Source organism: Neopelma chrysocephalum, unplaced genomic scaffold, assembly GCF_003984885.1.
Source record: "Neopelma chrysocephalum unplaced genomic scaffold, ASM398488v2 Primary Assembly neopelma1_177, whole genome shotgun sequence".
NCBI lineage: Eukaryota > Metazoa > Chordata > Aves > Passeriformes > Pipridae > Neopelma > Neopelma chrysocephalum.
Genome location: NW_020897839.1, coordinates 729,866 through 755,545, shown reverse-complemented (window position 1 = coordinate 755,545; position 25,680 = coordinate 729,866). Strand labels below are relative to the sequence as shown.

The 25,680-nt window shown below is 40.3% G+C and overlaps 1 protein-coding gene across 1 annotated transcript in view; it reads right to left on the bottom strand.

Moving 5' to 3' along the window:
* The window catches only part of CDH11 (cadherin 11), a 42,947-nt gene extending 38,058 nt beyond the window's left edge, over positions 1-4,889 (bottom strand). The window contains exon 1 of the mRNA XM_027701979.1: positions 4,779-4,889. The gene's annotated coding sequence lies outside the window, so the exon portion shown is untranslated. The remainder of the gene's footprint in view (positions 1-4,778) is intronic.
* Positions 4,890-25,680: the final 20,791 nt, after the last annotated feature.

Sequence of the window (25,680 nt, the reverse complement as noted above, 5' to 3'; positions counted from 1 at the left end):
ATTCTATTCTATTCTATTCTATTCTATTCTATTCTATTCTATTCTATTCTATTCTGTTCTGTTTATTATTATGCATTCAAGATTATCCAATATGTGCTTTATATCCCAAAGGGTACATATTAATCTTCTGCAGGAATTACAAGTACTGCTTTTATAGACAAGAAACTGTACAGCTTTTCTCCTGTAAAGGGTCAGAGGTAGTGACTTCACCCAAAACCTTCAAACAAACCTTCATTTATGAGACAAGGGAACCATTTTTATTCCACTACATGAATTCAGTGGGCTGCCACAGGCCAGTCATAATCTGTTATTGTTTCCCTACAACCTTGGACTATTAATTTTTCTTTTTAATGAACTGTCCAGTCTAGTTTAGCTATGGGAACTGTGATGGAGCTGCAATAGAAATGGTTTATGTCATGTCTTTGTCAAAAGGCTTTCCCCTAGAGCAGTAGAATGTAATTGAAAAGCCATTTTAAAATACAGTAACTGAGTGGTTGCAAATGCAGGTTGTCAGGAATAGAGGGGGGGAAACCATTGCATTATATTAGATTTTAGCAATCGCAACTTGTGTGACTTTATTAGTGTTTATACAGATGAGTAGAGTCTATAAATTGCATATGTAGCATGGTTATATCTCCAAGTATTCCTGAAAGATACTGAAGCAATTTGCAAGAAGTTTTTCTTCAGCTGTGACTAAGAGTGCACGAATTGGCTGGGTTAAATACCTCAAAAGAATTAAATATACTAAATTTTGATTTATTTAATAGCATACAGAATATGTCAATTTTTGAAACAGCAAACTAACATTTGAGTAGAATTCAAGACAGTTTTTGTTGCATATGAAACTTGAGTGACTGAGTACACAGCAATCATTTTTTGTATGTAGTATAAATGTGCAAGACACACTATTTAGTTTCTCTTGTGTTTATTTTTTCTAGCCCTGGATGTGTGTATTTTTTCTTGGAAACCCAATGGTGAATGTGTTAAATGTTCTATTATTACTATCATCATCATCATTATTGAAGCCCAAAGTGAGCAACTGTACAGAGGATTTATAGTTTAGGTTGGCAAGTTTTCTTAATAATTTCTGATCAAAATTGTTTCTGGAAGACTTTGATTTAGCTTTTGGTTCACACTTCTCACCTTTAAAGTAATTATGGGCATTTTGTTAGAAATTAATTTATCACAACACAGATTTCACAAGTATTTGAGGTTATTTTGACTCATGAGCGATTGGAGTTCTGGTGAGTTTTTTAGTCAATGTATCAACCTTTTAATGCTCCAGAGCAGAGCACACCCAGCCCAAACAGGGCTGGGATTTCCCAGAGAGCTGGGAAAATACAGAGATGAGTGTTTGATGACTCAATGGTTTCAGCATTTGAGCTGGAACAAACCTTTTGCCACCAAGATCTGAATTTCAGTTCAGGTACAAGTTAATTACTTCCAAAAACAAATTACACATTTCAACAAAGTCAAGATTCTTTCAAGGCAATAGTACTTCATGGAAATAATTTTCTATTAAAAGCAGATAGGAAAATCTAAAATGCCCATGTTAGGAGGTATTGAGACCAGAAGAGAAAGGACTGTGAACATATTTCCCACTTGATGTCTTTGAAGTCTTTGTAATTTCTAACAAAATAATCATTCTTCTTTGGTATCTGTTTGACCAGGATATCTGTTTTATAATTATTCTAACAATATTTCCAAAGGTGTTTTAGCTCAAGCAAGTCTTGAAGAGCACCAAAGAGCAAAAGTAATAAATTCAGACTGCATCTTGTTACACAGACTGTGTGAAATGAGACTGTCTTATTCTTAACAGTTCACTCTCAGGCCCTTCTTTAAGAGCCACTTCAGGATTCGATTTACTTTGGAGTGTCATCTTACTAAAATCAAAGCTTTTGCCCTCATATATGAACCTATTTCATTGAGATTACTAATATCCATCCTAAAAAACATGTAATAAGCTGATCCTGCAGGTACATGAGGTGTTTGCTCTGTGCTGTAGTTCTGTGGGTGGAAATCAACCTTCTTTCCACGTGACATTTGTGCAGAAACAAAACTATACAGCAATTTCCTTCCAAGATCTGCACTGTATGCCAGAAATACCATGGTTTTCCTACCATAGTCTTTCTATTAAAAACAAATAATAAAAAGGATGTTAGATAAGAAAGAAGTAAAGTATACATCAGACAACACTGATTTTTATGGCCAGTAAGTGAACTTCAGTTTTTCTTCCCTTATGGTGAACTCATCACAGCCTTCCAGTACCTGAAGGGGCTACAGGGGAGCTGGAGAGGGACTGTTCATCAGGAATTGCAGTGACAGGACAAGGGGGAACAGCTTCACACTGACAGAGAGAAATTCAAGGGAGATATATATAAGGAATTCCTCCTTGTGAGGGTGGGGAGGCCCTGGCACAGGTTGGGCAGAGAAGCTGTGGCTGCCCCTGGATCCCTGGAAGTGTCCCAGGCCAGGTTGGACGGGGCTTGGAGCCACCTGGGCTAGTGGAAGGTGTCCCTGCCCATGGCAGGGGGTGGAGTGAGTTGAGCTTTAAGGTCCCTTCCAACCCAAACCATTTCATGTTTCTATGAGACTGTTCTGTTTTTGGGTCCTGCAGACCCTTCATTCATAAAGAATGCTTTCAGAATAACATAACTGAAGGGAAATATATCTGGTGTTGCCTACTCCCAGTCTCTCTTGAACTTCTGAATAAAAAAATCCAAGCAGTACAGGAAGGAAATCTCTAGTCAGGATATTCTCACTTCCTGAGGCTGCTGGCCTGTGTTCCAGCTCCCAGAGAGCTCAGCAGGGCCTTGCTGTCTGTCCTGCTGCTCCTTGTCCCAGAACAATAGCTAAACATGAATATTTTACCTTCTCAACTGTTTGATTATCCAGCTACTGTAACAGGAAATTTGCATTCCTGAACAGGCACAGCTGGGAGTAATTTAAGAAAGATCCTTCAAAAGAAGGGAAGAGAATTTGGGAAGCATATGGATGCACAGGTTTACATGATAATCAACAAAAGCAGCTCTTGTTCCTCCTCTTTTGCAGGGAGACACTTTACACTCTAAGCAGAGGGAACATCCCACAGTTACTCTGCAGGAAGCTTTCTTTCAGAAATTATTTACTTTAACCCTGATATGTAAAAAAGTCTATGAGAAAAGACACAACAGGTTTGCAGATGAGGTGTGAAAAAAACTGGAGTAGGGACCCAGATTGTTAAATTCACTTATCTCATACACTGGTGACAGGGATGGACCTTCATGTTTTCCTTTAAGCTTATCCCTCACAGTCCTTTAATTTGTAAAAATTTAGTTTAGTTGGAAGTGTAGCTCTGAAGTAGAGCAGAAAGAGGCCTGAACTAAAGCATGAACTGAGACATAAGAAAATGCCAAAAGAGGCAAACTGAAGCAGTGGTGAGAAAATGGATGTAACTGTGCATGGAGCAGAGACCAGAGAACCTGAATGCAGAACTCACTTCAGGTGTTTTTCCTATGTCTTCCTGATACCCATAAATGAATTTGAAACCTAGTCAGGAAGCCTTCAAATCACACCCTCTTTAGAATCCTTCTATTGAAAAGCTGTATCTGAACAAGAGCTGAGCACTGTTTGCAAAACGTGGCCTTTGTATTCAGACAGGCTCAGAATCTCCCAAGCTGAGCTCTTCCTCGGGAGCCCAGGGGCTGCCCGAGCCTGGCTGCTGTTGGTGTCACTGTCACGTTCAGCCTCATTGCTGCCCTTTACCTTAACGAGTCAGAGGATGCTGCAAACACAAACCTGCAGAGCTGCTCACAAGGGTGTTTATGTGCATGGCCCAAACACAAACCTACAGAGCTGCTCACAAGGGTGTTTCAGTGCATGGCCCACTCGGCTGCCAGAAACAAGATTATTGTCATTCAAGGGCATGTCCACAGAAATGCAGCATCTGTCAAACAGGACTTGAGTGCATTGAATGCAAAACCTGTGAGTCAGCTACACAGAGACTTTTAACAACCTGGCTTTGCACTTCTTATCCTCGACAATTCAGATGGGATCATGCCTTCGATTACGTAAAAGCGGTCCTGTTTCTATATTTACTATCTATTTCACTTAATCTGTTTCTGTGTTAATTTAAAAAAAAACAAACCATGGGCACTTCTGTAAGTGGGCAATTCTCACCTCTGTGGAATCACAGTAATAGCACGACTGAAAGTCACAGAGGATTTGAAAAATTAAAGGTATCAGAGCAGCAGATACAACTATTGTTGTCTAGAGTTTCCTGTACTGCTCTATTTCCACACTTTCCACCTTCTCTGAAGCTTTCACCCACTACATTCTTTTCCTAACCCAAGTCTGAGCAGTTGTATTAAGCTCAGTGGTATTGCACAAAATATCAGAGAAATAAACCAAATATGGAATTAGTCTCGCTAGAATAAGAAAAGTATGAATCTTTTTGATTGATAAATTCTAGCTGTAAACATAAATATTAGAAAAATTCTGACATTTCTGTTCTTCAGTGCTTTAAACAAGAAATTAAACCAATATGATCCCAAAAACACACCTTCTCAAACTGCGCTTTCCAGACCCAGGATGGTCAGTGTCCTGCAGTATCAGCTCTCCTGAGTGACACAGAGAGCACTGGAGAAACCCTCTGAGGCACGAGAAACCTGCCTGGCAGCACAGCCTGAGCGAGGCTCAGCGTGCCCTCCCCTGGACAAATATTGCAGCCAGCACAGGAATGAGACAGCCATGGATATCTGACCTCCCTCAAAGATCCTTGGCTTGGGTGCAGGACTTACCTTCACCCACTGGAAACCTGTTGCCAGTTGATGTAGCATATTCCACACATTTGAAATCCAGTGAGACTGGCAGACGGTGCAGGTGTCAGGTCTCTGCTGCCGCTACTTCAGCTCTGGCTGCAGACAAGGAGAAAGTCCATTAGAAATCCAATGCAGTGGTGGTACCATAATAAAAGGAAACTAAAGTCTACCCTGTAAACTACCACAGCAGCCTAAAAAGAGCCTAAAGACAAGCAATTAACTGCTCCTTATAATTTCAAGGAGAAAATTAGTAAATAGTCTTTACCTTAGAATTATAGAGTCATAGAGTGATTTGAGTTGGAAGGGATCTTAAAGCTCATCCTGCCCTGCCATGGGTAGGAACACCTTCCACTACAGGTTGCTCCAAGCCCCGTCCAACCTGGCCTTGGACGTTTAACAGACTATTGCCAGAATGTTCCCATCACTAAAATCCTTGAGGTCATATCAAAATTCTTTCACATCTTTTTTGTTATCTCCTGGAAAAGAAAACAACAGAGTTCTAGGGAAAAAATCTGTTCTGGGAACATTATCCAACACAAGACACACTGTAGTGAAAAAAAGTAACAGCTGCAGACGCCATCAACCAACAAAATGTTCTTTGAACATTTCTAAGTGCTCTGAAGGCATATTAGAAAATTAGTGTTTTCACCATTATGATGGAGAAGGGAGTCAATTATTGTAGGAAGTAGAACTGTACTACAGGAGGAAAAAAATATCTAGGATAAAGCATTTTAAGCAAGGAAACAAGCAAGAGGTGGCTCTGCCTGTAAGAAGTTCATCTATACTTGTTTTGGTGGTTAAAATTCTTTCCTAAAAGGGCCAAGAATTTGAGCCAGGCTGTAAAAAGGGTGTAGAAACAAAAGGAAACCTGCTGAGTCATTTCTTAGGAGGTGAGGCAAGTCTTTTCTTGAATTTAAATGAGTAAGTTAAGAATACTCAGTTCACAGAACAGTCTCTCATCACCCCGTATGTTTCTGAGAATATGTTCCTCTACAAGTAAAATACAAATAAAATACATTTAATGTGACTGAATCCCATGGAAATACTCAATGTGATCTGTCGTTAAGTTCTGGTGTAGACACTGTATTTATGATGCCCATTTGAGACCTTGATAGATTCTTAAATGGCACTAAATGAATTCTAGGACTAAGATTCATTCTCACCAAGGAAATCCAGGTGGATTTTTCAGTACTTTCAGATTTAATAACTGAAAATTTCTAGGACAAATTATTGAAAAATAGCCTCTGTAACTTGAATTGATACACCCAAGTTAGTAATGTCCTTCAGTGTTTAACTGTTGTCTGGTCTATACCAATCCTCCATTTCATACCCACTTTTCACCCTCGTTAAAGCAATCAAGTTTTAATTGCAAAAAACCAGTTCAGCAGCACAGGCCAAATTTCAAAGTTCCCAGCAAAAGTGTAGAGAAACAAAATAGGCAGGCATTGGTTGAATATGTAATGTTCAATATTGCAAAAACATATTTCACACTTATTCCACCAAGGAAAGAAGCAAAATCATGTGGCTTCTCTGGCCACTCGTGGCTGCAGATATGTTGACTTACTGTTTTAAAAACTTGGGCTCATGTTCTATAAAAAACCACATTCCTAGAAAGTGGATTTTGCTCTATGAAATAATCATTTTTATGATGACTGAGTCACTAATATAAAAGCCCTTGGTTTATAAAAATACTCCACACATGCAACACATTTATGCAATTTGCTATGAAGTACCTATGGCATTTTAAAATATGCTCATTTTGCAAGCAAGTTTGTTTTTTTCCAAAAAGGACCCTTTTTAACTAATTCACAATTCAGATGAATGAATGAAAAGAAAGACTAAAACTGAATAAACTCTCTCATTTTGATAATTTGTTCAATGTCTTTACAGACAACAACATCTTTATGGATGATTTTGCAGCTCAAGATTCCTTTATGCCCAAGGCATTTGAAGTTGCTTGGATAAGTATTTCTAAAATATCTCTTGCATATCCCTATGGTCTAATTTTATGAGCTCTGGTTTTGCTCTTAAAAGCAGCAAATGGTTGATAAAAAATCCTGCCAGTGCTCAGCCTGGCCAGCTACACTGTGAAACTTTTCCCTGTGCAAACACCTGACCACCAGTGAAGTGACCACGTAAATCACAGAATGGGTTGGGTTGGAAGGGACCTTAAAGATCGTCTTGTTCCAAGCCCCAAATAATAAATAATAATTTTACTCTCAAGTACAGTCTCCATTCTTCAGTTACACGGCATTTCAACAGATATCAGGGCTTACAAATCAATATTTTTTGTAGCACTAACCATTATCTGAAGTAGATAAATCTTCATATTAACATCAAGCAAGGAGAAACTCCTCCAGATATCAATTTTCATGAAAAACGTGGTTTAGGACTGCTGAATGATTCCTATAGCAGGCAAAACAGTTTAGCTGATTAATTGATATATAGGTATCAGATACCTATTTATTTACTATCGTTATTTTATTTATCAGATGCCTATTATTTACTGTATAATATGGTTTTATTTTCTTATTTTCTGCTGCAGCTGCATATGCCTTCAATAATGTAGTTCTAATTACTCTATAACTTTTACAAAACGGAGAAAAGCCAAAAAAGCCCCAAGTTCTGTATTTACAGAAGGCTGTTTCAAAGCCCAAGTATAATTACAAGAAAACTCAAAAACCCCTCCATTAAACAGTTCCAATGTCTCAAATAGATTTGCCACAGTGGCACTTTAAATCAAAGCAAGCCCAACAAGATTTTTTGGGGGGTAAAAGAAGCCGTGGCTGCAGAGCTGGTTTATGCAAAGTGACAACTCGAACAATTTGGAAATGTTGCTGGTTGGAGGGGAAAAGGCCCCCCAGCCATTGTCACTATGGTAATTACTGCACAATGCCTGATGTGAAATGGGCAGTGCTGGGCCCAAGCAGCAGCTGAATCCTGCATTGTCCTCGCATGATAAAAAGATTTGAAAGTCTGAAAAGCAGAGGAACGGAATCTCACAGCTTCTTAGAGTCCCCTCTGAAAGGGCCATTGTAACATCATCATAAATCCTGGGCTCCCCAGGCACTTGACAACTAAAGCAGTGGACAATAGAATTCTTGTGTTGAACAAAACACTCCTTGTCTGCCAAAGGGCTTATCTGCTTCATTTACAAATGTCTTTCTTTGTAGCAAAATAATTCCCTATTAGAAAAACTATTAGGAACAGCACTAAATAAATATTCACAGCTTTGCGGGCTGTTTGGCAAAGTGAATAAACTAATACAATCACAGAGCATGCAAAATATGAGATTTATATCAAGGAAACCCAAAACAACCCTGAACCTCTATTTATTTTCATTTTCCCTTTTCCTGATTGCAGGGAATTACACTGCTGACACATTTGTCTCTATAAAAAAGACCCAGGTACATTATCACTAAAAGAGATGAAAAATATTAGAAATCTGCAAAGATCTCAGATTGGACCAAAATTGTATCCAATGTGCTCCTAAAATTAAGTATTTCCAGAATAATAAATAAACTTGGGAACATATCTGAGAGTTTAATGAAATAGAGACAAATTACTCAAAGTCATCAAAGGATTTAAACTGTGGATTTATAACTACATAGGTTTAGGTCCCAGTTACTGAGAGATACAAAAGCATCAGGGATCAGTTGTTGAAATGAAGAAGTACCAGATTATTGCAACTTTGTTCAAGCCCAATGAAAGTTCTGGTACCTATCACAGAAATGACCCTAAAATATCCTGTATATATGACACTTCCAAAAGCATTTCTAACATAGTCAGAATTCCATTGCCTCAAGTTTCCACACAAAGTTATTTAATTGTAGTTTGCTAGAGGAGTGCTTATGGAAAGACAACTGACACCATGCCTAAGTATTACTGAAGGAAAACGTCACCAGTCTAAATTATTGCTCAAGCAAAGGGTACTTGACCATATTTGAAGTTCCAGAGTCATTGGTACAGCTGAATTAAAACCTGAAGAGGTTCAAACTTATTCAAGTCCAATATGGAAACAACATTTTTACACAGCCCAGGCAAATGGACTGAGTGGCTGAATGAGGTTTTTTTCCCCAGACTACAAAAATACAGGTATTTATAACCTGCATATTAAACAGATACTCAAACATTCAGAATGTACACAATAAACAACAACAATACTGGTAAAATGCAAAAAGAAAGTACCTAACACAACTTAAAATACAAATAATGCAGGTTTAAGCTCACAAGGCAGAACCCAAGATTTAGGAATATGTGAGCTTTCCATGGTTCTACCACGAATTTGCAGTCTGACCTGCCACACACAACCTTGGAGCCATTTCTAAAAGTAAGCAAAGGCCCACTGTAAAACATTCCACCCATGAAAAATGCACTAATCAGTATAAAAATCGGAGGAAAGAGGCCCGAATTCAGAGCTCCCACGTGCCAGCTGAGGATCTCTACTGTTTGGGTGCAGAGCTTCACCATTTTTTCTGTCACCTTCTCTCCTCAGTGAATAATTAACTGTTCTAAAGATGTAGGCACAAGTTCTGATTTAACATGAAGTTTAAACTTGACTTCCCATATGCCATTTTTGATGTTTGCTATTCTGTGCTGTGCAGTGCCCAAACTCCCCTCTCTCCTGAAGCTGTATCATCTGTATAAATATAATTTGCATGAAGTTATTCCGATCATTTTGGCAATTTGCAATTCAGGAACACAGCTTCAACAAAATCTGCTTCCTGCCAGCTCTCAGTTTTATTCTAGTTCCTACTACATGGCAACACAAGCACACCATATTTTTCTATAGTGGGTAGTCTCTGTTCAGGTATAAAAAATGGGTCTGCACTGAAGTTTAAGTCTCTTAGTGCACAAAGGGCATTTAGTCCTGCTAGAGATCATGGATCTGGGGGCCTTGACCCAGAGAACGGTGTCCTTGGTGTATACAATTTGCTCCTGCAAGTTATTATCTTGGCATCTAAATAAGCTTATGCTGGAATCACCTTCCAGGAGAATCTTTTTCCACTTATAGAGGCAGCTAAACCAAGGAATATGAATCCCACATGCAGCAACCAACACAGCAGCCTAAAATAATTTAGGTGGGAAGGGACCTCTGGAGGTCACCTCGTCCAACTCCACCACTGAAAGCAGCACCAAATTCAAAGTTAATTTAGGTTATTAAGGCTGTCACTTCATTAATGTCCATAGCTGAAATTAGAGTATGATCAGGTTCTCTATGGACACTTCGAGGATGACCATGTAATGCTGAAAGATGGTGCAAAGGAGGAGAACAAAACAAAGGGCAAGAATTGCATCAGAAAGAATAAAAAGGCAATCTTGTATAATCTGCCTTATAAGTACCCATGCAATTACAGGGTATTTTAGCAGGCTGGGGTAAATAACTCTAACTGACCATCCTTCAGAGCCTGAGGGGTGTTTGCACCGTGCTGTGTTCTCTCTTGAGTACCCAGAGCACCTGCAGCTGCCAAAGGTGTCCCTCATGCGGGGTCAAGGCAAGAGTTCCTCTCTTTCTGCCTTTCACCACTGCAGTACTTGAACACTTGACATTATTTTTATCCCCTCCTGGTTCTGAGGCAGGAAAGTGTTAATGTCTGTATCCGACAGCTCTGAGTTCAGTCCTGGAGAAGAGAAGTTTTCAACACGATTTACATAAGAAGCCTGACATAAAATGAGGCTTGAAAACAGGTTTTGAATCAAAGAGTTGTACTATCTTGTCCCTTCCTCCAGAAGGAAAGGACCTTGCCACTCAGAAGGATGACTTGTGGAAGGCAGGACACACAAGAAAAGGACAAAACACAAGAGCTGCAGAGGAGGTTTCACACAAACAAGGTTGTGTTCAAACGGGTTTTGAACAGCCTGCTTCTCTTTCTTATGAACTATTCTGATTTTACATTATACTCTCCCAAAACATTCCCCCTTGGTATTCCCATCCCTTCTCCACACTGTTGAGTGCTGACTAACATGGAGCAGGTTGCAGAGCCACAAGCAGGGAGAGGAGGCTCTGGCAGGTGCCAAACACGGCGCGTGGAAAAGCCGTCGAGCATCCTGAACAATGAGAGCTGAAGGCCACAAACCATGGCAGAAATGAAACTAAAACCAGAATAGCTGTGAGCTCTCATGAGAGATAAAAATACATCTTAATGCTTTGCAGAATGTTAAAACACTGCACACTAGAGCCCAAATCTGATCCATCCGAGGCCAAATTAAACATCAGTACAGAAAAGGTTTGTGTGGGCTCACAAGGAACAAATTAGCCCCTGCAAATCACGTGAGCACCCAGGTCCTGTGCTCCTCCAGTACAATATGACTTTATCAACTTTTTCTTGCTTTTGGGTCACAAGGGCCTGGAGGCAAACACCAGGCCCTTGAGGATAAAGTCTGTATTACTTAGCTTCATGCTGCTCCAGTCCCATCCTATCCAGGTACTAAGAATACAAGTGGATTGGGAGGCCTGGAGGCAGGTATGTTCTGTCATTTTAAATATCATAAATCGGGCCCTCTGTTTCAATGTTTCCAACTTCTCTGAGTTTCTTCTAAATTCTAAATTTAGAAAAAGAGGACCCACAGCAAGTAGCTACATATTTTTTGTACATATATGCCTATATAGATATATATGCACAAAAATTGATATGAATTAAAAAGTATACCATTTTTTTCATGCATAAACAAATATTTCTGTGTACCACGCTGTATGTAAATTGAATTCCCTACATGTGGGAAAAGTACTTCATTTGTACTCCAAAACCTGACTTTTCATATTTGTTGTCTAGCAGATAATCTCAAACATGTGTTCTTGAACCACCACCAGCAAAAGCCACATATGAGTCCTCTCCTGGAAAAATGTTATGCATGCAAAGCAACTGAAATCAGTTAGTCCTATTGCAAGAGGAACACAGAATTGCTCCAAAGACTTCTAAGACGTGCTGGAACTCAGCTTCCACCAGCAGCAGATGTCAGACACTGTGGATTGGAGCTTGTCATCAGAGAAAGATTTTTATGGCAAATTTTCCTTACAATTGCTTTTTTTCTTCTAGTTTGTTTCCTCCCCTTGCCATTTTCCTATTCTTTGGTGCTTTGCTTCCACTAAACTCAATGATCCCTGTGGGTCTTTTCCAACTCAGCATATTCTGTGATTCTGTAAACACGAGTGGCCAGATCCTTCCTCCAGAGCAGACTGTCTTCACTAACGTTTGGGGCTCTATTTATATTATCTTTCTCTGCTACCAATTTCAGTAGGTTGTTCTCTATTTCTTTCCTCTGGCTTTCTTCTGCTCTCTTTTATCAATCTCTTCTAGTGACCTAAAAAGAAACCTAAAAATTGAGAGCCACTCAAGTATAAGCTGAATGCCCCTATTAGTCAAGCTGTAGGGGACACTCGGCACAGAAAATAAATTCAACTAACCTTTTGAAAAATCTTTATATAAATGTTCTATAAAATCATCCTGCTGGTTCCAAGTCCACTGGAGACACCCAAGAAAGAACAATTCTGAGACATCAGAGATACCATAAAGAAGAATAGCTCAGAATCTGTCCAAGAGACTCAAGAGAGACAGAACTCTTTGGTCTCAGGGACGTTTTTTCCCTACCTCCTTCCTTTTATTAATAAATAAAGAAAAGAAGAGTTGTTCAAAGTCACCACAGAGATCTGACGTTTCTGAATTTCCGTGTGCCTCATTCAACTCCCTGAATATCCCTGTCATCCCAGGAAGATATATGATTCATTCTGGGGATCCTATTGCAAACCCAGCAATGACTCTTCAAACATTTGTAAAGCTTTTTAAAAAAGTTTTAATTCAGTTTTATTTCTGGACCAAATACATCTCTTTACCTATTCCTATTCCATTCTCCTCCCAGACTCACAGAGGTCATGGCTTGTCTAGCTCTGGGGAGGGTGGAAGGAATGGAAAATGGGTAGTAAATTCATTTTAGGTTAACCAAAAGGTATCCTGTCTCTGTCTTTCCTAGTTGTCTTTTTCTCATTTTCTTTTGTGTTTCCTCAAAATACATTACACAGTTGGCTTCTCAATCAAGGACGAGGCAATGCCAAGCACATTAATTTGTCCATGAAACAGTCTCTAGGTGTTCACCAAAGAAAGCTTAAAAATGCAGAGAGACAAGCTAAACATTGATGATTCAAAAACAAAAAAAGCCTCTTTAAGTGGTACATTTCAGTTTTCAGGACTGATCAACACTGACCAACTGGTGTTTGGATACAATCCTCAACAGTATGTAATTTTTAAGAAATAGTAATTAGAGATACAGCTAAATATCATGGAGTAAGCAAAGAACTTGGAAGATGAGGAAGGACCAGGAGCATCTCATGATACCTGGTGTGCATTTTCTACTCACAACCAATACAGCTTTCCAGAATTTCAGCAATATTTTTAGCAAGGATGATATGATTTTCCACTACCTACATTACAGGGTATTCCAGTCCAGAAATTACAATTTATTTCTATTTTTTATGGAGTTATTTGTTTTTGGTAACAAGCCTCCAAATTTGTTCTTGAAAACTGAAACATAAACACAGATCCATATTTCAGCTGCATCAGGTAATGAAGTGCTTGTAACACTGAACTTCACAGCCCAAATTAACCAGAATAGTCAATGATATTAATATTTAACATGTTTATGCTCTTCATTATGCCTCCCAAATACCACCAAGGCTTTAATTTTCTGTAGTGTAATTATTATGAGCTATAAGCGAGTGCATTATGAGGTTTCTTCAAAACAATGATTGTGAAGTAGAAATACACATAACCAAATAATAACAGAGCAAGTGCTCTGCATTTTCTGGAGAAACTGCATAATTAGGAAAGGATTACTGTATCGATAGGTTTTGCCTGATGGAGATAGTCCTAGGTGCTATACAGTGGCTTTAAATAACAGCCATTGAACTCCAGAGTACCACTAGCAATCAGCTAGCAAACTCATATTCAACCAACAACAAGGCTATATTTACAAAAATATGAGGATGATATAAAAATAAAAAAAAAAACCTCAAATAAACAAACAAGCCCACATTGGTTGAAAGCTGAGAACCTCTCTCCACTATTTAAAATTATTTCAAAAATGCAGCAACTCTCTAAGTTTCAGTGTTTTTCTCTTGTGACTCAGCCAGGAGTGCCCAGTGTTAACATATCCAGTCAAAAAGGGAGATTGCATATGGCAATAACCCAACTGGGAGCTGGGGGGGCTCAGCCTGGAGAAAAGGAGGCTCAGGGGGGACCTTCTGGCTCTGCAACCCCTTGACAGGAGGGGGGAGCCGGGGGGGGTCGGGCTCTGCTCCCAGGGAACAAGGGACAGGAGGAGAGGGAACGGCCTCCAGCTGGGCCAGGGGAGGCTCAGGTTGGAGATGAGGAGAAATTTCTTGCTGGAAAGGGTGGTCAGGCCTTGGCAGGGGCTGCCCAGGGAGGTTTGGAGTGCCCAGCCCTGGAGGTGTCCCAGGAAGGCCTGGCCGTGGCACTGAGTGCTCTGGGCTGGGGGATCCATGGGCTGGGAGGGCTATTCCAACATTAATGCTTCTATGATTCCATGATTCTAATGCCTAGTAAAAATCAAAGATAACTTTATAATCATGAAAGGAGCCACTCTGTCAATTGTGCAGAAGTGTGACTCTCCACAGAAGCATGGAAAAGTCTGTTTGCCAAGAGCTTATCTGAAAAATATAAGGGAAATAATTTTCATACAGCAGTAACATTTTTCCTTTTCAACTGAATTGGACAGGGATGGAAGAATATTCTAGGCCATAACTTAAGCCTCCTGGGTGGCCTTGGGCAGATTTGCTGGGAATATCTACACAGTGTATTGCTGGCAGATGTGAGCTTTTTCGGCCCAAGTTCCAAGCTGAGTTGAAGCTGAATAAATGTGGTTAGAAGAGCACACTGTGCCCAACCCACCACGTCCTACTGTGAGCAGAGGCACAGGAGCTTGTGATCAGAGCTGCTAATTCAGGTTTGGCACAATGATAAACATGTTTGCGTAGCTCGGGTGGGCTGAGATTCCATCTGCCAACAATAGGCTTTGTGGACGTGCCCTCTGCCCCTCAGCTCCACCACTGAGCTGGAGAGAATAATTAATGCCTGCATCTGAAAATGGCACAGGGAAGGTGAGTAATTTACTCTCACAATCACAGAATCACAGAATCTCCTGAGCTGGAAGGGACACACAAGGATCATCCATTCCAACCCCTGGCCCTGCACAGGCCCATCCCCAAGAGTCACCCCCTGTGCCCCAGAGGATCATCCAAACCCTCCTGGAGCTCTGGCAGCCTTGGGGCTGTGCCCACTGCCCTGGGGAGCCTGGGCAGTGCCCAACCAGCCTCTGGGGGAAGAACCTTTGCCTGAGATCCAACCTGAGCCTGCCCTGACACAGCTCCAGCCATTCCCTGGCTGCTGTCCCTGGTCCCCCCAGAGCAGAGCTCAGTCCCTGCCCCTCCTCTGCCCCTGCCCAGGCATTGGAACTGCAGGGAGGTCTCCCCTCAGTCTCCTCTGCTCCAGCTGAACACACCAAGTGCCCTCAGTGTCCTCACACGGCTTCAAATCAAGGCCCTTCCCCATCTCCGTGTCCCTCCTTTGGACGCCCTAAAACTGGAATGATGGAGCCACAGAGTTATTACTTCAGGGAAACAGCCTTTTTCCATATGTATGCCATGGAAATGAGCCATAATAAGGCTGTTACACATTTAATGTGCAGTTGCTGAGCTCTCTGTTTGTACAACATAAATAGATACTCATGTCTTTGGATTCATCTTCAAGTTCATGAGACTTGTGAGCACTTGACAACTCGACATACCTAAACAAACCTGTTATTTTGTTTTCAGAAAGTGTCAGCCTGAGTTCTACGGAAACAAGCCACCTAATGAGTTTACCTGAGACTGTGGACAACTTGGCTTCAACACCTTGCTGATTCTCCAGTCAGTATTCACAACAGTGGTAATTATAATGCAGCCCTTTCTAACAGACAGCATTCTGCATGCTAAATTATGGCTGAACACTTCAGAAAATTCATTTGAGACATTTCAAATGGCAGTAATAAGGTTTCCCACTCCCTTTTAAAAAAAGAAATCTAATTATTCATTCTGTCAATCTCATGCAAAATGTTCATTGTTTTTACATTATTGTTTTCCTTTTACTGTAACTACAGTGACCAGAGAAAGAGCATGAGGAATAAACCACAGAAACCACACTAAATGTTGGATTTTTCCTTTTATATTTTGTATTTTATTCAAGTCCTGGTTTTATGCTTTTATTTTTCAGGGCACAGGAACTTCCCCAGCCACATATGAGAAAATAAACCTCAACAATCCCCCACATCAAGACAGTATAATTTAATGAGTAGTTACATAAATTATCTTCCAAATACTTTGTGGAGAAATATCTTGTGGTATTGAGAAATACACATGGCTGTAACTCAAGAAGGCAAGATTTCATGCTTTAAAACACTGTACAATGGACTGAAACAAAAATGAGCAAAAGTCACAAGTTTCAGAGCAAAATCTGGAGCTGCATCAAAGGAATAAATCTAGATGGGAGCAGGGAAGCCCAGACATCTGCTCAGCACCAGGGCAAACCAGGCACTGTACGATGTCTCTCAATCGTACGTGAGCACTGAGTAACCGAGTCAATTAAAAATAATAATGGAAGGAAAGGACACTTACAGGGAGGATGAAAAATAATCCAAAATGTCAAAGGTATTTTTGAGCATAAATTCTATCAGAATTCTGAAGTTTTTGTGATTAAATCACATTGACTTTGAAAAAACTTGTCATCCTGTGCATTTGAAGACCTTTCCCCATACCAGCAAACTCAAACCTCATAGTTAAATGTAATAAATCCACATCTGCAACGAAACTTAAGTGCAACTGCTTGCTTCGTTTCAGCAAATGTAATTTATTGTAATTTTCAAAATTAGAGCCAGCATTAGAGTTATGCTATACAGGAAACTTTCCTAGGAACTATGCAGGCAGGGAGGAGGCTGCTCTCCAGATTCCTGTGTGTCTGGCGTGAAAGGATGTCTGCACACCCCCAGGGACATGCCCAGCTCTGGTGAGTGACAGTCTAAAGATGCTGGAGGGACATCCCAACTCAGGAGCAGTCCCAGGGGCCACCCCATCCCACTGTACCAGGATTTCCCCCCTGCCACCTTTAGGAACCCTGTGCCACCTCTCCCATGGCCCAGCAGGGCCCATGTGGGACCCCAGGCTTCCTAACTCAGCTCTGAGTAGAACAGAGCAACTTGTGAAACAGAAATACAACTTTAGCTGTCTTGAGAAAAAAAAAAAAAAAGGAAAAGGAGCCTTAAGAATGAAGCCAGGAAGCTTTGAAGAGCCAGCAGGCTCCCATGTTAGCCATATGCCTTCATATGTCTGTTCTGTGGGAGTGTTACAGCTCCTGCTGTTCCATTCTTCACTTTTTAAAGAAAATGTTACAAGGCCGCAAGGACTCACAAACATTTGTTGACATTTCTTCTGGGTCAGCCTTAGGAGGCCTGCAAGAATTTAAGCATATGGCAGTATTTAGTTGCATGAGGGAATGGGTTGTTTCAGAGAAAAGTGGTATTTAGTCACAAAACAGTTTAATCCACCATAAAGGTTTTAAATTTTTTGGCCCAAGTCCAAACTTTTCTCATTATAGTTTTCACATTATATTTTTAAAGCAACAGCAGCTTATCCACTGAGCTGGTTGTGGGAAATACTTCGCAATGTTTTCTACAGTCCTCCACACAAATAATATCCTGATCTGGGGTTGCAGATCCAACAGATTTGATGCATGTTTAGATGTGAAAAGGGGACAACAAAGAAGAGATCATTTGAGCAATGAAATGAAGGTTATTTCTCAAACTTGCTAAAGGACACAGAACCTTTGGCATTTTGAACCACGAGATTAAATTAATTGGATTCTCACATGTTTCAATAGCAGTGCATGTGCATTTGCAAAGCAGAAAAATGGGATTTCCAAGGCTTTGCCTTGTTATTCAGCTAACACTGTTCTAGTCAGCTCCCAGCAAAGGCACAATACCTCACTTACTGGCACTCTTTATGTCTCATTGTTAAAAAAAAATACATTGCACACCGAGAGCTGAGCTGAGCTTTGTCTCAAGCCATGAACAAAGGGCAGCACAATGTTCAACTTCCCCGAAACCTCTCTGGGAACACCCTGATCCAGCTGGACTGAGCTGCAGCAGGGATGGACCACAGGGAGGTAAGGCCTGTGCAGCCCCTTTTTCTTCACTGCTTGTTTCCTCCAATGTCAACTGAAGGAGAGCAGGCTTAGGTGGGGCATAAGGAAGAAATCCTTCCCTGTGAGGGTGGTGATGCCCTGGCACAGGTTGCCCAGAGAAGCTGTGGCCGCCCCATCCCTGGAAGTGTCCAAGGCCAGGTTGGACAGGGCTTGGAGCAACCTGGGCTAGTGGAAGGTGTCCCTGCCCATGGCAGGGGGTGGGATGAGATGGCCTTTAAGGTCCCAACCCAAACCATTCTGGGATTCTGTGATTACAGCCCACAAATAAAGGAGCTCCTGCCCCTCTTTCCCCTTCCATGCTATTAAATATATCACAATCTTGTCTATTAATTGTATAGCAGAGTATTTAAAATGAGTAATTTAAGCAGCTGAAATGGGAGATCTTGCACAAAAAACAAATATACAAGAGCCATTCTTTGTTAAAAATAGTTTTCCCCCAAAATATAGAGCAGACGTTTTTAAAAGGAAGACCTAATCCAGAAATTACACCATTCCTACAACATTCTGTTAACTAATATCTAATCTAACATATGAACTAATATGAACTAGGAGTGGTCAGACAAGCTAACCCTCTGCTTTTGAACAACATTGTGAAGCCTCAGAAGGAACCCAAGATTATTTTGCTGAAAATATTTGTATGAAATTCATGTATGAATGATTGAGATGGATAGAGAAATTTTATAGAAATTCTGAGGGAAAACCAAAGACATCTAAATTTAACAAGTGTATTGCACAAATAAACACAACATCTGGACAAAGAAGCTTAAAAGAGGCAGCACACTTTGACATGCACCTCCTTAGGGGTTCATCAGCTGGCAGCAGACAAGGTTAGGTCATTACCTGTGCCCTCAACCAGATGAACAAAAGTTGTTTATATGTCTTATTTTAACCCAATTATAGACTGGAAAAGCATCAAATATTCAGAAATTTAAAAAGAATCAGAGGACAAACTTTTGTCATTACAAATTTTGTGGACACATAAAAAATGTGAATAAAACTTCAAGGTCAAGTTACTTTTATCCAGCTTTCATACTCTCAACCAAAATGACATCCAAATTTGGTAAGAGAGGTCACTGGCCAAAATATTGCAAACTGTGTAGCCCTTAAGAAACAGCACATTCCATCCTACAAAGCTTTGCAAAAAAAGTTTCTATAATTCTATTGAAATTAGGTTGACATTTCCTGAAAGTTACCCACTTATGTTTAACCTTTATCCAAAATTACCTTTTATTCTAAACTCTTTGATAATAAAATGCACAAGGCGTTCAGGGAAGGTAAAATCTGAATTTCAGAATCCAATTCTCAGCAGTGATCACAACCAGGCAAACATAGATCACTATGAGAAAGTACCAATGACTTCAGAGAAAACCTAATCAAAAAACACACTGACTTTAAGTTTCCACATAACAAATCTTAGGAATGGGAAGATTCGTGCTTAAAAGCTGAATTAGACAATGATGAAAGGTCCTGACTATAGAGGACACATTGCACAGTATAAAGAATCTTGTGCCCTTGATGGAAATAGCTGCAACGATATTGGTCAGATGCTCATATGATGCAGTAAATAAAAATTAGAAGCTGAAAACAAACAGTCTAATGCAGTAGTGCCCAACTTTGAAGCTGAATTCCAAGCTTAAAAATATGTGAGCCGGGTGGATCAAAAGATATATCAGCAGTGCAGGAAAAATAACAAAACAATGAATAAAAGGGACTGTGTGACTCATCCAGATGTCAGTAAGGAAATGCAATTAGAGAGCTGAAACCATCAGCTTGTAACAATAACTAAAAGGTTAAAAATAAGTTCTATGTATTCAAAGAGTGTCAGGAAGACTCAGATGCAAACTTTCTGGTGTCTTCAATGGCAAGGGTGGACAGGGATTAAAGCTGGGAACTGTAAAGAAATTTTATAATGAAATTCATATTCTTGATAGAGGGCAAGACACACAAGTCCATTTTTATCTTTGAGTAGGGCAAACAGTGCAAATATTTCAAGTACCCCAGTGTGAATAAAAAAAGCCTGTTCAATTCTTGAGTCTACAAATCAATTTCTCAAGTAGAACAAAGAAATGATGAATTCAGTTCTGTATCTGGAGAGTATAAACAAGTGAAAAGATAACAGTATGAGCATGGAACTGCAAGGCTCTATTTGTGGGGATCCTACAATTCCCTGTGGGATCTGAGGGTTTTCTGAAAGGTCTCAGCTCAGAGCAGTGTGCCAGGTGGGAAACTGGGGAACATGGTGGTGGTGCTGGGGGGAGGGTTGGACTGGGTTGTCCCAGAGATCTTTTCCACCCCTAATGACCCTGTGATTGTGCTGCAGAATAGAGGATTTCACTGCTGCCTGTCTGACAAGAGATGAGCAGCTGTGCTTTGGACTCTTGGATGCAACTCCAGCAATTGGTTGCACTGAGGGGAACTTAACTCCAATTCTCTGAAAGAACAGGAGTTTGTTTCTGCATTTATCTACTTCCTCCTAACTGATTCATTCCTCTTTCACATGACAAGATATTGAAGATAGCCTGATACACCCATGAGCAATTATAAAAGCTATGCAAATATTGCCAATGTAGCTTTAAATATTCATTTCATATTAAAACATTTCGATCACAGTCATGCACTTTTCAGGAGCTATATCTGCAAATATTTCCTTGAATTCAGATTATCCTGTGCATTTGCTGAAACAGCATATTTTGTGTAACTATTCACAGCAGACTTTCAACTTGTCATTGCTAATATTCCTGTCAGAAAGCTCCTCAAAGAATTGCACATCCATTTAGGAAACAGAAGGTTATCACATTGCTTGTACATCACATCAACACAACTCAAAATGCATTGAACGGCTCCCAGAAAATCTCAGAATAAATACAATTGCACTAACAATGCATGTTAGTGACCTTGTGCAAGCTACTGAGGTGAGGAAAGCTGATGACATACACAGGTATTTGATGAGTATTTTGGTGAAATTAACTAATTTTCAATTAATATGTTGGTGTTTAACTGTCACATGAATATACTGCAAATGCAAAATCAGGATGACCCTCATTGAATGAAAAGTTAACTAATCCTATTAAAAAATACCTTAAAAATCAACTATATATATATACAAAAATACTTTTATATTAAACATATCCATAGCGCGTTATTAAAAGATACAATTCTAGAATAAATTACTGGAAATTAAGTTGATGCGGTTTAATATAGACCTGATGTACCTCCAGCTGAAGTCAATGCAAGACTGTTGAATAAATTCCATTTGCAGCTGCTTGTTTGTGCCTTAACATATTACCCATTCTTTTGATGAAATCGATATTTAGTAATGATTTTTTTCACTTTTAAAACACTGTAGCTGTTTCTGAAAGTCATAAAATGTATATTGTCTTCTGCACAAACACAGAGGCAGAAAATATTGACTGTAAATTCTTAATTGCAACAAATCAACACGTTTTCATAGAATCATAAAATGGTTTGTGTTGGAAGGGACCTTAAAGATTATCTTCCACTAGCCCAGGTTGCTCCAAGCCCCGTCCAACCTGGCCTTGGACACTGCCAGGGATCCAGGGGCAGCCACAGCTTCTCTGGGCAACCTGTGCCAGGGCCTCCCCACCCTCACAGACAGGAATTCCTTCCCCATATCCCATCTAACCCTGCCCTCTGGCAGTTTGAAGCCATTCCCCCTGTCCTGTCACTCCAGCCCTTGTCAATAGTCTCTCTCCATCTTTCCTGGAGCCACTTCAGGCCCTGCAAGGCCACAATCAGGTCACCCCAAAGCTTCTCCTCTCCAGGCTGAACAATCCCAGCTCTCCCAGCCTTTCCTCCCAGCAGAGCTGCTCCATCCCTCTGATCCTCTTGGTGCCTCCTCTGGACTCTCTCCAGCAGCTCCATGTCCTTGCTGTGCTGTTCCCCAGGGCTGGAGCAGCTCTGCAGGGGGGTCTCACCTGAGGGGCACAGGGGCAGAATCCCCCCTGCCCTGCTGCCCACGCTGGGGGATCAGCCCAGGGCATGGGGGGTTCTGGGCTGGTTCATGTTCAGCCTCTCCCCCACCAGCCCCCCCAGGTCCTTCTCCCAGGGCTGCTCCATCTGCTCATCCCCAGCCTGGATTGATCCCGGGGGCTGCCCTGACCCAGGTGCAGCACCAGCACTTGGCCCTGTTAAACCTCATAAGATTACACAGACCTGGCTTCTGTGAGACTTTGTAAAGCCTCCTTAGCTGACTGGTTTCATTTCAACTATTTGTAATAAACATCCCAAGAGTTTTTTTAAGGCAGACTCTTGGTGGCACAATATGTGTTCACTTGTTTCAACCTTTCGTTCCTTGGCTGGTACATGCTCAGAGCCAGACACTGTGCAGATATGCAGCTACTGAGAAATGCCATAACCAAAAAAAAAACCCAAAACATACAGTTCCATTGCATGTGAGGTTACATCTATTTGTTTAATTTTAACATAAATTCTGAGGAAAGGAGAATACAAGACCATGACTTTATGGCAAGCACCTGTTCAGATAAGCCCTCATACTCACAGAGAATTTCTCATTAGCTGTGTCCAGTGAATGCCCAACACTCCTGCTGTCAAGTCCAAACAAACTGCAGCCCAATTTTCAGCAATAATTAGCTACAATTACCAAACTTGATGGCTCCCTCAGTCAAAAACATCACCGTGAGGTTTTATAATTCCCACCACTTGGGCTGAAATACAGATTTGGTCAGGATAATTTCCATTGATAGGAAGCCTAGTAAAATACATCAACTCTAGCAACAATAGTATTTTTATTACCAATGATATAAATGGCTTTGCTGCACTGACAGCAAACATCATGAGTGAATCAGGTGACATCTGATTTATACTCAGGTTGTAATTCCACAGATTAGAAAACAAATGGATAAGCCAAGCACAGGTTCAGCTGATTAGTAGAGTTTTTAAGAGATAAGCCATCCTGGTGTATTATTACTCCATAACCCTGGTAAGATCTGTGCTGAAGCAAAGAACATTTGGAGCATCTCTGCTGTATTTAGCAGACACTTCATCCTCTTTCATCACCCTTTGGTACCACCCTAAATAAACTGCTACAGTTCAAGAGTAAATTCTTCCTGTTCTTGGGAAGGAAGAACTCCAATTCAATAAACCCATATTAACCTTTTCACTATCTTGCATTGTATATTCACGTGTTTTCAGTACCAGTTTCAGGTCAGATTTTTCTCCGGTAGTTTTTAGCTGGAGATAAAACATCTTGTAAGTGCTGTCTGTTTAACAAGGGCTAAGGATTCACCAGCTCCAGCTGGGAGGAAGGCAAGATGAAGCTAACAGCATCTTTAGGAACAGCACAGCTTTTTCTGGACAGCCGAAATGTCATTGTCACAGCCGCTGGACTGTAGAGATCCCGGCAATGTGTCACCTGCCTTTCACCCCGAGCAGAGCAAGTTTTACATGCCTTAAAATTTACATGTTCTTTTAATTTGTCATTTTAACAGCCTTAAGTATCTTTCTGGCATCTGCATTGGTAACTCTTTTCTTTTTTTGGCCTAACTCCGCTTTTTATTCCTGAATCTCTAAAGTAAAGAACATATTTTTTCTAATTCAGATGATTTTTGTATGTAGAAAAAATGAAAACACTAATAAAATGCAAAGCAGTCTATGAAACACGAAGCAGTAAATAATTGTGGAACATAAAACATTGTCAGAAACTGTCTCCTTTGATAGTTCTCTCTCTCTTCCTTCTCACAAAGAAGAAACCAAAACTACACATCATTTTCAATAGATCTAATTTTTAGAGAAAGAAAAACAGATAAACAAACAGAACAGAGAATCATGGTACAGGACAATACTACCAAAAAAGTATATGTTTATTAAGCACTTTTTTCAACCAACAACATAAAGATCCTGTGTTAGCTCATTCTCAGTCTGTATTTGTACTAAATCCCCACAGAATAGACTCACAGAAGCATTGCACAGAAACCAATAATGCTGAGGAGGAAATAGCCCCAGAAAGGCTTCCATGGAAAGGAATGCTCCTGCCAAGCGTATCTCCCATCACTTGCATCTTCTGTCTCCTTGAACACGTCCCTCAGTGCCTCAGCTCTGCTCAGCCCATCCCAGCCCATGACACCAGCCCAGCCCTGCCCTGAGGACACCCCAGGCAGCTGATTCGGACAGAACAAGAACTTGGTACTGGCAGTTTCTCAATTATCAGCAATAATGAAGTGCTTCTTACACAGCTGGAACAGGCTGGAGAGCCCCATGTTCTGCACTAATATTTGTGGGTGGGCAAGAAGCAAAAGAGCTGTGGTTTTATCCCCCTGTAACTGCTCTTGGCATATCCAAGGACTGATCTGTGACAGGCATTTGAGAGCTTTTTTTATTTCTTTTTTGTCCTACCTCTCCTTAAACAGTGCTACCTTCAGACATGGAAAACACTCCAGGAGGGAGTAAATACATTTTGCACTTACAAGTTTATACAGAGACCAATGGAAATGGTGCTTTGCACTAAGGATTTTATCATGCTGCCTATGGTTGACACATTGTTCCACCACTGATCTGCCAGTGACATTTCCAAACTCAGAAGTGCTTCATTTTGCTAATTTAATGTTGATGTACATAGTAAACTGTAATTCCTGCAGGTTCTGAACTAAAGGTCACTGTTGGTGCCTGTTACATCCATGGGTGTTTAGTTTCCTGCACAAGGTTTTTATATAACAAAAGTCCTCATCCATTTTAGATCACTTACATTGGAAACTATTCCTGGTTTGACAGTAGGACCTATTTTCCTACAGGCTCCTGATTTCTAAAAACATGTGCAAACATCTTATAAGAGATGGGCACAGTCATCTGGGTAGGTGTAAAGAGATGAATGACCTGGTTAAGGCCATAAAACATGTCATTAAAAAAATCCACAATGGTAGGAGAACTCACTTTTTTTACTAAGATCTCTCTAGATTAGAAAATGTGACATTAACCCATAAACTCTATCAATCATTTCTGTCAGTTTTTGCAAGACCTTAAATCCCTTTTCACTGACACATTTTCTATTGGTGGTATCAGTGCTCCTTTAAAATTATGACTCTAGAAATTATTTTTAAAAGAATAGCAGAAACTTCAGAGTTGTCTAAATTAGCAATGTCTCACTTTCTCTGGCTCCCTGAAAATATGGGTCCAACCCACATCAGAGATGTTTCAGCCCCTCCTCACTGAACACAGAGTAAGACAAAAACATGACAAGTTTTTCAGCTGGCAAAAAAAAAGTCATTTCTGCTATATGGGTTTTATCCACGAGCTGATAAAAGCATTCCTTTGCCAACACATACTGTGCTTAAAATAAGGATCCTTGCTGATACAGATATCCTGACATAACTATATTAGCAAACACTTCCTACTGCAGAACAAGACCAAAACCATCTCCTTCATGAGACTTTTTTTCTTTTTAAATTTGGAACCACAAAAGAAAACCTTCAAACTTGGAGCAGAAGGTTTGGAGAGAACACATTCCTTCAAGAGGTAATATCTACTTTTGAAGCAAATTTTGTATTCTGCTACTATCCTGCCTTAAAACTAATCACAAATATGAATAAAGTAATATGAAAAAAGGAGTAATTTCAGCCCCCTTACCTGGAAAGGCTCCCTCCATATCCCATAGCTCTACGAGT